The 12,535-nt window shown below is 38.3% G+C and overlaps 1 protein-coding gene across 2 annotated transcripts in view; it reads left to right on the plus strand.

The window, feature by feature from the left end:
• The window catches only part of UBE2E1 (ubiquitin conjugating enzyme E2 E1), a 79,490-nt gene that overhangs the window by 46,518 nt on the left and 20,437 nt on the right, over positions 1-12,535 (plus strand). The window lies entirely within an intron of this gene.

Raw genomic sequence — 12,535 nt, forward strand, 5'->3', positions numbered from 1 at the left:
CTGGGGTTTTTTTCTCTTAAAATGATTTATCAGGATGAACAAATAACTCCTACCTTGAAATACTCTAAGGATAGGAACCAGGTATGCTTTGTGAGGTCAAAATGTTAGTCATGTTAGGGGCGTTTGGGTGGCTCAGTCTGTTAAGGGTCAGACTCTTAATTTTGGCTTGGGTCCTGATCTTAGGGTCTTGAGAATGAGCCCTGCATCAGGCTCTGTGCTGAGCGTGGAGCCTGTTAAGATTCTCTCTCTCTCTCTCTCTCTCTCCCTCCCTCCCTCCCTCCCTCCCTCCCTCCCCCCCCCCCTCCCCCCCCCCCCCCCCCCCCCAACCCCCAAGGTGAAGCTTTTTTTTTCTAAAAAAAAAAAAAAAAACCCAAAATGTTAGTCATGTTGTTATACACTTCTCAATACTTCCAAAAGAGGAATTTACTATAAAAAATTGTTGTAATTTTTTCCTTAAGTTGGTGGAATGGTTCTCCTGATGTTATAAGAAGAATAAACTTTTCTCTTTGGTTCATTAGTTGGGTGATCATATAATTATCATTGGTAATTATGCCAGGGCAGTAGGCATAAAGCAGGATTATCCTGGGCAAAACCAGGATGTGTAATGACTTTGTTCACCAGGCACATATACTACTAATTAAAATACGGGCTCCTGGGTGGCTCAGATGGTTAAGCATCTGCCTTTGGCTCAGGTCATGATCTCGGGATCCTGGGATCAAGCCCTGTGTCGGGCTCTCTGCTCAGCGGGGAGCCTGCTTCTCCCTCTGCCTCTCTCTGTCTCTCATGAATAAATAAATAAAATCTTAAAAAAAATAAAGCATGGGTCAGTCTTCTAACTCCCTAGATGAAAAGAAGGCATCCAGTAAATTAATGTCATGTCTCAGTAGAACATGATGTCAAAATAAGCACTTTCAAAGAAAGTAAGGGTGATGATAAATATTAGTAAGATAATTACAACTGGAATGAAGTTTATTTTTACCTCAAAGGGTAGAAATAACCCTGTGGTATTAATATCTTAAAAATATATTTCAAAAAATATGTATTTCATATATCTGTATATGTGTAGTTATTGTATACATTGTAATTTTTAAAAATTTTATTTTGGAGGTTATGAATGCACACGATAAGACAATTCAAACAGTAGAAAAGGGTATAGAGAAACAATAAGTTTTCCCATTTCCTGTCTGAAAGGCAGTTGCCGTTGCAAGCTTCCTGTGCAAGTCACTTTAGGTATATTTAATCTATAGAAACACATATGGGGCACCTGGGTGGCTCAGTTGATTGGGCATCTGACTCTTGATTTCGGTTCAGGTCGTGATCTCAGGGTCATGGAATTGAGCTCCAAGTCGTGCTCAATACAGCCTGCTTGTCCCTTTCCTACTCCTCTGCCCCCCCTTTAAAATAAATAAATTTTTTTTTTTAATATTTCACTAATTCATTTGACAGAGAGAGACACAGCAAGAGGGAACACAAGCAGGGGGAGTGGGAGAGGGAGAAGCAGGCTTCCCGCGGAGCAGGGAGCCCAACGTGGGGCTGGATCCCAGGACCCTGGGACCATGACCTGAGCGGAAGGCAGATGCCTAACCATCTGAGCCACGCAGGAGCCCTCTACCTCCATTTTTTTTTTTATAAACACAAATGGTAATAATGTTAGAGACACTGTTTCCACACCTTGCTTTTTTAACTTAGGATATCTTGGACTTTTCCCTGTTTTTACAACAGGCCTTGGTCATAGTATCATGATTTATACGTGAAGAAACTCAGGCTCTGAGTTTAAAGCTTGTTTTAAGGTAATGCATATTAAGTATTTATTAAGCAGATACTTAATAAAGGTTCGGTCCCATCATGTTCTCTTGCCCAAGCATGTCCTTACTGTAAGGAGCTCAGAGGAAGATAATCACAACACAACTTAAAGAAAAATAACAGGACAGGTAATTATAAATACCCCAATAAATATGTGATACAATCACAAACTGCTCTGGCAGATCAGACATGGGAGAAATAAAAATGTAGTCAGGGAAAATTTTATAGACACTAGGGAGATGGGGGAAGGATTTAAACAGAAGGCCAAAAGAGAAGGGCTGTATTAACATTTTGGGGAATTGCAAAACTGTTTTTCATAGTGGGTATACTATTTTACATTTCCATCTAGCCAACACTTATTTTCTGTGTTTTATTATAGCCAGCTAGTGGGTGCAAAGTGGTATCTCATTGTAGCTTTTATTTGCATTTTTCTAATAGCTAATGATGTTAAGCTTTTTTTTCTTTTAATGTGCTTATTAGCCATTATATGTCTTCTTGGGAGAAAAGTCTATATCCTCTGCCCATTTGAAAATTTGCTTTGTCTTCTTATGACTGAGATTTAAGAGTTCTTTATATTCCATGTAAAAGCCCCTTATCAGGTAAATGATTTGCAAATATTTTCTCCCATTCTGTGGGTTGTGTTTTCATTTTCTTGATGGCATTGTTTGCAGCCCAAAGTTTGGAATTTTTTTTTTTTTAAGATTTTGTTTATTTGACAGAGAAAGACACAGCGAGAGAGGGAACACTGCTTGTGGGAGAGGGAGTAGGAGAGGGAGAAGCAGGCTCCCCGCTGAGCAGGGAGCCTGATGCGGGCTTGATCCCAGGACCCTGGGATCATGACCTGAGCTGAAGGCAGACGCTTAACGACTGAGCCACCCAGACACCCCCCAAAGTTTGTGATTTTTGATGAAGTCCAATTTATCTATTTTTTCTTTTGCATGTGCTTTTGGAGTTGTAGCTGAGAAACCATTATCTAATCCGAAGTCACAAATATTTGCTCCTATGTGTTCTTCTAAGAGTTATTTTATAGTTTTAGTTCTTACATTTAAGTCTGTGACCCGAATTAATTTTTGTGTATGGTGTGAGGAAGGGATCCAGCTTCATTCTTTAGCATGTGGGTGTCCCATTATCCCAGCACCATTTGGTAAAAAGACTATTTCCCCATTGAGTTGTCTTGGCAGTCTTGTCAAAAATCAGTTTACCCTAAATGTGAGGGTTTATTTCTGGACTCCCAGTTCTGTCTCGCTGATCTATATGTTTGGCCTTAGGCCAGTACCACACTGCCTTAATGTCTATAGCTTTGTGGTAAGTTTTGAAATTGAGAGATGTGAATCTTCAACCTTACTCTTTTTTGAAATTATTTTGGCAATTCTGGGTCCCTTGCATTTTCATATGAATTTTAGCATCTGCTCATCAATTTCTGTAAAAAAAAAAAAAAAAAAAAAATCCAGCTGGAATTTTTTAGGGATTGCATTGAATCTGTAGAACAATTTGAGAAATATTTCTATCTTAATGTTAGATTTCCATTTGTCGACATAAGATGTCATTTCAATTTATTTAGGTCTTAATTTCTTTCAATGATGTTTTGTAGTTTCCAGTATATATATTTTGTACTTTTTATTAAGTTTATTCTTTTTGATGGTATTATAAATGGAATTAAAATTTTTTTTGCCATTATTCATTGGTAGACTATATAGAAATACAATCAACTTTTGTATATTGAGTTTTGTACCCTACAATCATGCTCAGCTTGTTTATAGGTCTAATAGTCTTTAGTGGGTTCCTTAGGATTCTCCATACAAGATCATGTTATCTATAAATAGAGGTAGTTTTACTTCTTTTTCTTGCCTAATTGCACTGGCTAGAATTTCTAAAACAGTGCTGAATAGAAATAGTGACAGTGGATGTGTTTGTCTTGTTCTTGATCTTGAGCAAATGCACTCAGTCTTTCACCATTAAGTATGGTGTTACGTGTGGGGTTTTCACTAGTGCCTTTTTAAGAGCCAAACTTTTAAATTTTTATGAAGTCCAGTTTGTTGGTTTTTCTTGTATAATTCATGCTTTTTGTGTCCTGGGAATTCTTTGCCTACCCCGAGATTATGAAGATTTTTTCCTATGCTTTCTTCTTGAAGTTTTATAGTTTTAACTATTAAATTTCAGTCTTTCATACATTTGTGTTCATAATTCAGCTTTTAAGATTAAATGCATATAGGAAAGTTGGCAGGGAAAAGGAGGCATTTGTCACTATTTGTTTTTTGAAAATGAGTAAATTGGTGAGAATAACTACATGTAAACCAATAGCTCTGCTTTGTACAGTTTTTGCATTTGATAGTCTGCCAGTGCTCCTCAAAACACCCTGGTGGTATTTTTGGGGTAACACTCCTCTGTGACTAACATAGATGTTATTTGTTCATCTAACATCCTCTAGGGTACTAACACCCCTCATTTTATAATAACCCTTTTCATTCCATCAAGAGTCTCCCCCTGACCCCACAGGAGTGTGGTACAGGACTCAAGCCTAGCCCACCAGAGCTCTGCTTTTTTCTAAGAACAATGATCATCTCAGAGCAGGGTGTTTGGCCTAATCTAAACTGATTGGAGCTATGGCAAAAGTACTGGGGAGGGCTCTTTCAAAAGGTCCTTTTTTCTGAGGTAGCTGTGAGTTGGATGTGGGTCTTGAACTTTTTTTTTTTTTTTTAAAGATTTTATTTATTCATTCATGAGAGACAGAGGGATAGAGAGAGAGAGAAGCAGAGGGAGAAGCAGGCTCCCAAGGAGCAGGGAGCCCGATGCGGGACTCGATCCCAGGACCCCGGGATCATGACCTGAGCCGAAGGCAGACGCTTAACCATCTGAGCCACCCAGGTGCCCTTGAACTTCTGATGTCTGTCTTTTCCAAGACATCATGTGTGGAGAGCCTGTCTCAAAATGAAGTCAACCCATAGTTGAGGTGATGAGCCCTTAATGACACTACCCTTTGGGCCCTCCCTTTGTGGGTTTGTTTTTTTTTTTTTTTTTAGCTTTGAGAGCAAGAGAGCGCATGCGTATGTGTGCGCAGAGGGGCAGAGGGAGAAGCAGGCTCCCTGCTGAGCAGGGAGCCCAATGCAGGGCTTGATCCTGGGACCATGACCTGAACCAAGGACAGATGCCCAACCGACTGAGCCACCAGGTGCCCCCTCTCTTGGTGTTTTAAATTATGTGGGCCAATAAATTATTTTGGCTCGGGCTCATTTAAGTTAGGTATCTTTGCTTATAATTATGAATAGGTCCTAACTAATAAGCTATTAATCTTTTCAAATAAAGGTCTATACATAGGAATTTAAAATAAGTTAGGATCTATTTCATTAATGGATAGTAAAGGAATAATAACTTTTATGTGTGTGCTGTAGAAGGAAGCAGCACCTTGTGGCCTTTACAAAAGCTAGGAGATTCTGTTAAATACCTAGGATCGTGATACTGCTTTCATGGAATACTGAATTTAAATCCTATGGTTAAATGAGAATTACTGAGAAGTATATCTTTAAATGTCTGCTTTTAATGAATATATGGATTAATTACTCATTTGACCAACTTCTTGATATTTTATGGGAGTTAAATGTACAATAGAGGCTTCACACTTATGAAAGCAGATTGTTCTCTGAACAGGGTAGGATTTTCAGGTGTAATTTTTTATTACTTTAGAGTATTTTGTGAGACTCTAGTTTTCAAATTAAAATGAGGAATATATTTTCAAATTACAGATGCACAGAGCAGTTATTTCAGGTATGTATCTAATATAGAAATACAGAGTTCACTGTGTAGTGGTGAAATTAAAACATGCTTAAAGCAATCTTTGGGTTTTAAAAGGTAGGTCTCTAAAATGTCTCTTATTAAGGGGTACACATTTGCAATCTTTAGGAGGCATTTCCACCATTCTTGCAAGTCTGTTTTTAAATTTTAAATTTTATTAAATCAGTACATACCTTAATAATATGATATTAATGTTTGTATTATTTGATTTCAGTATAATACTTTTGTTAGCTATGTGGATTTTTACCACATTAATTTTGACCTTTAAAATGAAAAGATTAAGTTGATTATTGGAAAGCCAAAATGTAGCTTTAGATTTTTGTGATAGCTGTTATTAATACTCAAGTAGTCGTTATTTCTATGGAAATTTTAGCACTTACTGCTTTAAAAATAATTGTGTGGGTTTAAATAGTGCTGTAGGGTTCAAAGCCATTTTATATAGTACTTCCTTTACTTTCTCGCGGTTTAGTTCAGTGAGGTGGTATGTAGGATATCATTGGCCACACTTGCTAGATAAGAAACTGAGGGTTGAATTGGAATTTTTGTATGCTGTTCTTATTTTCAAGTTCCTTGTGTGTTTAGTTGTATCTTACTATGAAGTGTACTTTTAAAGGTTTTGAAAGCACTGTAACCCTTTCTTAAAACAGATTTCAGGGAAATGAAGCATTTAAAAAATATCAAAACCTTCTTCCCCCATCTGGAGTAAGGTTTGAAAGTCATTGCTTTGTAGTAGACATTATTTTTCTAGTGTTGTCAAGGCCCAATAACTGTTAAGACAGTGCTAAGAGTTCCTACTAAATTTCTATCAGATTCCGACTTTGCCTTCTCCCTTCCTCCTTCCGTTACTGCCCACTAAGGCCACTCTGGACCTCACATATATCCAAACCCTCCCCTGAAATGCATCGCTTTCTTCATACCATTGCAAGGGGAGCTCCTTGGGCTTTGTCCCTGTACTTTGACAGATTAACAGGGAAAGGCTTTAGAAAGGAGAGAGGGGAGTCAGAGGTGAGAGGAGAATTAAGCTGAGAATTAGAAAATTAATGTCATGATTGGCAAGAGAGTTTCAGAAAGGCAGGATTGATCAGTTCTTGACCAAAAAGCTGATGAAGAAAGTTGGAAATGCTGTTTGATTTTGAGATTGGACGGTCATTGTTACCTTTAAGAGAACAGTTGACTGGAATATTGAGATAAAACAGTATTGAATCTCTGGTGGAAGGGTGTGTGTAGGTGGAAGCAGGAAGTTGCCACTAAAGGGCAGGAGAAAGCTAGACCCGGAGCTGGAAGGGGTTGGGGGTAAGAGGTATTTAGGAGTATACTTTGGAATAGGCTTTATTCAGTTGTGTCTCTCTTTTTGCATGGGAAAGTTTGAACTTTTTGTAACTAAGTGTTAGATTCAGTGATAAAGTAAGAGGAATTTGATAGACCACATGTTTGTCTTGGAAAGATGCACATACACTTCTGAAATGAAGGGGGAAAAGAAGAAACGGAATTGAAGATAGAAATTTTCATGTGGGAGAATTGAAGTTTGAGGGAACAAGGGATACCAAGATAAGTGAGAAGTCCTTGTAAAATAACACATTTAGCACTTTAGGATGTTCTTTCCAAAACCTTTTTGATTGCCTGTCAGACTGGAGATGTGTACCAGCCAAGACAAAATAACAGCAGATTTATTTAGGAAATAGTTTGGCACAAAGAGGTTTCACTTCACCTGCCACTTGAGGGACTCTCATCAGTGTGGTGTCAGCCTTGTGACAGACAGGACTTGCCTGTGATTTGGAAGCTATTTGTGAACCTTATGCACATGAAAGCTGCTGCCATTGTGTGTGTGCCTCTCGGGGAGGAGTCTGACTAATAGAGGGGCCACTGGGCTATGTGGGGTGGAAGGGGGGTGGCAGTGGCCTCACCTAGGCTCACTGGAGAGTTGGAATCCTGAGGACACTTGAGAGGTGAGGTGCTGGGCTAGTTGAGCCCCATGCTTGGGACCAGTCTTTTTTGCTGTTTAAATTGCTATGGCAGATACCACCCACCCAGAGTTATAGGCAGAAGCTGTTACTACAGTACTAAATATGACATTTCAACTCACAGGGGGCTGATACAAAGCTGGTAATTTTATTTTGTCTTGCAAGGACATTGAAAACAAAATCACCATCTACTATAATCAACATTTCACAAAACAAAGGATAATTTTATCACAAAATAGGAACAACTTGATCTCAGAATGGACAGAAAGATCTTTGTATTAAATAAATTAAAATTTACAGAAAACAAATACTTTATTCTTTACCTTTTGGTGAAAACTTTGTCTTGGAAATATGTGTAAGAATCACTGACCTACATCATTAAGGCTGTTCATTTTGGGGAGTTTGTTCTAAATATTTGTCCTCTTTTTTTCCCATTTCACCTCACGAGTGAAAGAAAGGGAGGTCTTCTTACGGTGGAAGCCAGCATGTTTGCGTGCATGTGCGAGAGGGAAGGAAAGAGAGAATTACCCGTATGTTTATATTGGCCCATTTCTAAGCCACCTGCACTTGAGTTTGCAGATACCTACTCCACTGCCCTTTTATCCATCTTCTAACAATCTGCTTTGTGTTTTAATCATTTGTTGTTGACCCTCCTTCTGTCTGGGAGTTTTATGAGAATAGACAGTAGACATTTTTGTGACTCTTGTAGGAATTTTCTACATAGCATAATACTGAACAACTACGGTCTAAATGGATACTTTTTAATTGGTTTATTGTATTATCTTAAAACACACTAAAATTTATCTTATACTCTCAGTTCCATGTCTAGCAGCCCCAAAGCCACTGAAATTTTCCTTTACTTCCCTTTGGAGAGGCAGTTCTTCTCCAGAACCGTGTCCTGTATGTACACTTTGCACTTTAAAGCAAATGTGTAAGGGTCTCTCGAAGTGAGGGATGGCTCTGATTAACATGGTTGTTGCTGAAGGACAAAGGTATTTTGCTCTACCAGACTGGAACTCGGAGGCTCATTGCTTTGTCAGCCTGCCTGCTCTAGCAGCTGTCTGCTCCTTGGCTGAGTACAGACGAGCGTTCTGTCCTCGGATCGGGTTTCTCCGGGGTGGGGACCAGGGTCGGCCCGGGCTCTGCTGCTGCCCCTCCTCCACTGCTGTCGGCAGCACCTCACGAACTTCGTTGTTGTGCGGAACAACTCTCCCCTGCTCTGATTTTGTTTCATCGTTTTAGCACTGTCTTAGTTGGTGTGCCTCCTCGTGGCTTTGTGTGGTGCTCATTGTTAATGTTAAGTGCACATTAACAAAACACTAAGATGGCTAAATATTGACAATGCTTTTGGTTAACTAAATTCTGGTAGAGGTATAATTAGTGGTTAAAAATCCACTGGATTTTAGTGGCTAGCCTGAGTTTATGTTGGAATTCATTTTACCTCCTGCTTATGTGGTGTTGAATGTGCCTGTTTGTGACTCTTTATAAACTGTGAGCCCGGGTTCTTAAAAGAAGCACAACCCAACCAAGCTGCCAGATAAACCAATGAGGAGATGTGTTTCCTTCCAAAATCCTTCCATCTTTATATGCTGTAAGGCATAAATCCCATTTAAATAAAGCCAGAAAGCCATTTAAATGGTGTTTTTAAAAGAATATTAACCTGGTATTTTTTAACTTCTTGAAAGAAACCCAGACAGTATCTAAAGTAGCATGTACACTGTATTTTTTAACTACTGCATATAGCAACAAATATCAGTTAAGCATATAACTAATGGTAAATATTTCCTGAACTAAAACCGGGGTACATGGTTTGATAGTTTTTGGAAATGATAATACCATATTGAACATGCAAGATCATACACATAAACTCAAATTTTGTTGATTTAGCAAATGATGACTTAACTAAGAGCTACATGGTAGTGTTTGGGATATCTGGTTAACAATACTGCCAGGAGACTGGGCAGGCCAGGCAGAGACCCTTCGGGTTTCTTTCTGCTCAGTGAGAATTGGATGTAGGCATTGTATTTGTGTATGTATTGATGTATTCAGAGGATTTTTGGTTTATTGATAACTCCTAAGGATTGTCACAGTGAAGTACTTAGGATTTCCCCCTAGATAATTTTATTCTGTCACTGCTCTAACCCAGGTTGTTAGATTTCTGTAGTCCCCTAATTAGGCTATATGCTTCATTCATTGAAGATTGAATTTGTAGCTTTCTATTTCTGAATAGGTTGATGTTTTCAGTATTTAGAGTTTTCTACTTCTTTTTTTTTTTTAAGTTGATGGTATTTTTTTTTTTAACTTTTTATTTATTCATGAGAGAGAGAGAGAGAGGCAGAGGGAGAAGCAGGCTCCCAAGGAGCAGGGAGCCCGATGCGGGACTAGATCCCAGCACCGTGGGATCATGACCTGAGCCGAAGGCAGACGCTTAACCATCTGAGCCAGCCACCCAGGCGCCCAGAGTTTTCTACTTCTTAAAACAGTGACTATTTTTTCACTTCACTCCTGTAGGTGCAAAGCAGTTAAAATCTAAATTGTTTGGTAGGCATTTAAGGTCCTCTGATTTATTCTTTATTTTTTTATTTTTTTAAAGATTTTATTTAATTGACCCAGAGAGAGACAGCGGGAGAGGGAACACAAGCAGGAGGAGTGGGAGAGGGAGAAGCAGGCTTCCTGCCGAGCAGGGAGCCCGATGCGGGGCTCGATCCCAGGACCCTGAGATCATGACCTGAGCCGAAGGCAGTCACTTAACCAACTGAGCCACCCAGGCGCCCCTCTGATTTATTCTCATTTAGTCTTTCCAACTACATTCCTGCAGAAGACACATGTCTGTACCAAGAAAGTTGTATATATATATTTTTTTAACCTTTTTTGGGAGATTATAACTTTACCCTTCATTATATTTCTGAAAATTTTTTTGTTCATTGTATGTGTTTAATTGAAGTATTATTGACACAGTGTTATGTCAGCTGCAAATGTAGAACATAGTGATTCCACGATTCTATATATTTTGCATTGCTCACCACAGTAAGTGTAGTTACCATCTGTCACCATACAAAGATAATACAATATTATTGAATATATTCCTTTTGTTCCACTTTTTAGCCCTGTGACTGACTTGTTTTATAACTGGAAGTTTGTACCTTTTAATTCCTTTTGCCCATTTTGCCCATCCTCTACTCCCTTCTTCTCTGGCAACTACCAGTTGTTTTGATTTGTTTCTTTTCCTGTATCTAGGAGTCTGTTTCTGTTGTTTGTTCATTCACTATTTGCTTTGTTTTTAAAGATTTCACATATAAGTAAAATCACACAGTAGTTATCTTTCTCAGCCTGACTTATTTCACTTAGTGTAATACCCTCTAAGTCCATCCATGTTCCCGTGGATGCAAGGGTTCATTCTTTTTTTGGCCGAGTAATATTTCATTGTATGTGTATACCACATATTCTTTATCTATTCATCTATCAGTGAACACTGAAGTGTTTTCTATTGTAAATAATGCTACAGTAAACACTGGGGTGCATAGGTCTTTTCAAATTAATGTTTTCTTTTTCTTTGGTAAATACCCAGCAGTGGATTTACTGGATCGTTTGGTATTTCTATTTTTAATTTTTGAGGAACCTCCATACTGTTTCCCACAGTGGCTGCATCAGTTTGCATTCCCACTCACAGTGCAGGAGGGTTCCCTTTTCTCTACATCCTTCCAACACTTGTTATTCTTGTCTTTTTTATAATCATTGTGACATATGCAAGGTGATACTCATTATGGTTTTGATTTGCATTTCCCTGATGATGAGTGATGTTGAGCATCTTTACATGTGTCTATTAGTCATTCTTCTTTGGAGAAATGTCTTTTCAGGTCCTCTGCCCATTTTTAAATCAAATTATTACCTTTTTTTGGTGCTGAATTGTATGAATTCTTAAGTATTTTGGATATTAACCCTGTGGATAGTCATTTGCAAATGTCTTCTCATTCTGTAGGCTGCCTTTTCATTTTTTGATAGTTCCTTTCCTGTGTAGAAGCTTTGTATTTTGGGGTAGTCTCAGTGCTTTATTTTTGCTTTTGTTTCCTTTGCCTGAGGAGAGCTGTTGAGAAAAATATTGCTAAGGCCCACGTCCAAGAGATTACGGCCTATGTTTTCTTTTTAGGAGTTTTATGGTTTCTGATCTTACATTTAAGTCTTTAATCCACTTTATTTTTGTGTATGGTGTAAGGAAGTGGTCTAGTTTCTTTCTTTGGCATGTAGCTGTCCAGTTTTCCCAACACCACTTGTTGCAGAGACTGTCCTTTCCCCATTGTGTAGTCTTTCTTTGTTGTAGATTAATTCACCATATAATTGTGAGTTTATTTCTGGTTCTCTATTCTTGTTCCATTGATCTATGTCTGTTTATGTCCCTGTACCATATTGTTTTTATTACTACAACTTTGAAGTATAGTTTGAAATCTGGGACTGAGATACCTCCAGCTTTGTTCTTTCTCAGAGTTGCTTTGGCTGTTCACGGTCTTTTGTGGTTCCATTCGAATTTTAGGATTGTTTGTTCTAGTTCTGTGAAAAATATTCTTGGTATTTTGGTAGGGATTACATTGAATCTGTAGATTGCTTTGGGTAGTATGGGCATTTTAACAATATTCCTCCAATCCAGGGGCATGGTTTGTTTTTCTGTTTGTATCATCCTCAATTTGTTTCATTAGTGTCTTTCAGAGTATAGGCCTTTCACCTCCTTGGTTAAATTTATTCCTAGATATTTTATTATTTTTGGTGCAATTGTAAATGGGATTGTTTTCTTAAGTTCTTTTTCTGCTACTTCATTATTAGTGTATAGAAATGCAACAGATTTCTGTATCCTGCAACTTTACTAAATTCATTTATTCTGATAGTTTTTTGGTGGAGTCCTTAGGGTTTTCTGTATATAGGATCATGTCATCTGCAAGTAGTCAACAGTTTTACTTATCAACTGGATGCCTTTTATTTCTTTTTCTTGT

Source organism: Callorhinus ursinus, unplaced genomic scaffold (genome assembly GCF_003265705.2).
Source record: "Callorhinus ursinus isolate GAN/ISIS: 27379988/994484 unplaced genomic scaffold, GSC_fseal_2.0 scaffold1, whole genome shotgun sequence".
NCBI classification, from domain to species: domain Eukaryota; kingdom Metazoa; phylum Chordata; class Mammalia; order Carnivora; family Otariidae; genus Callorhinus; species Callorhinus ursinus.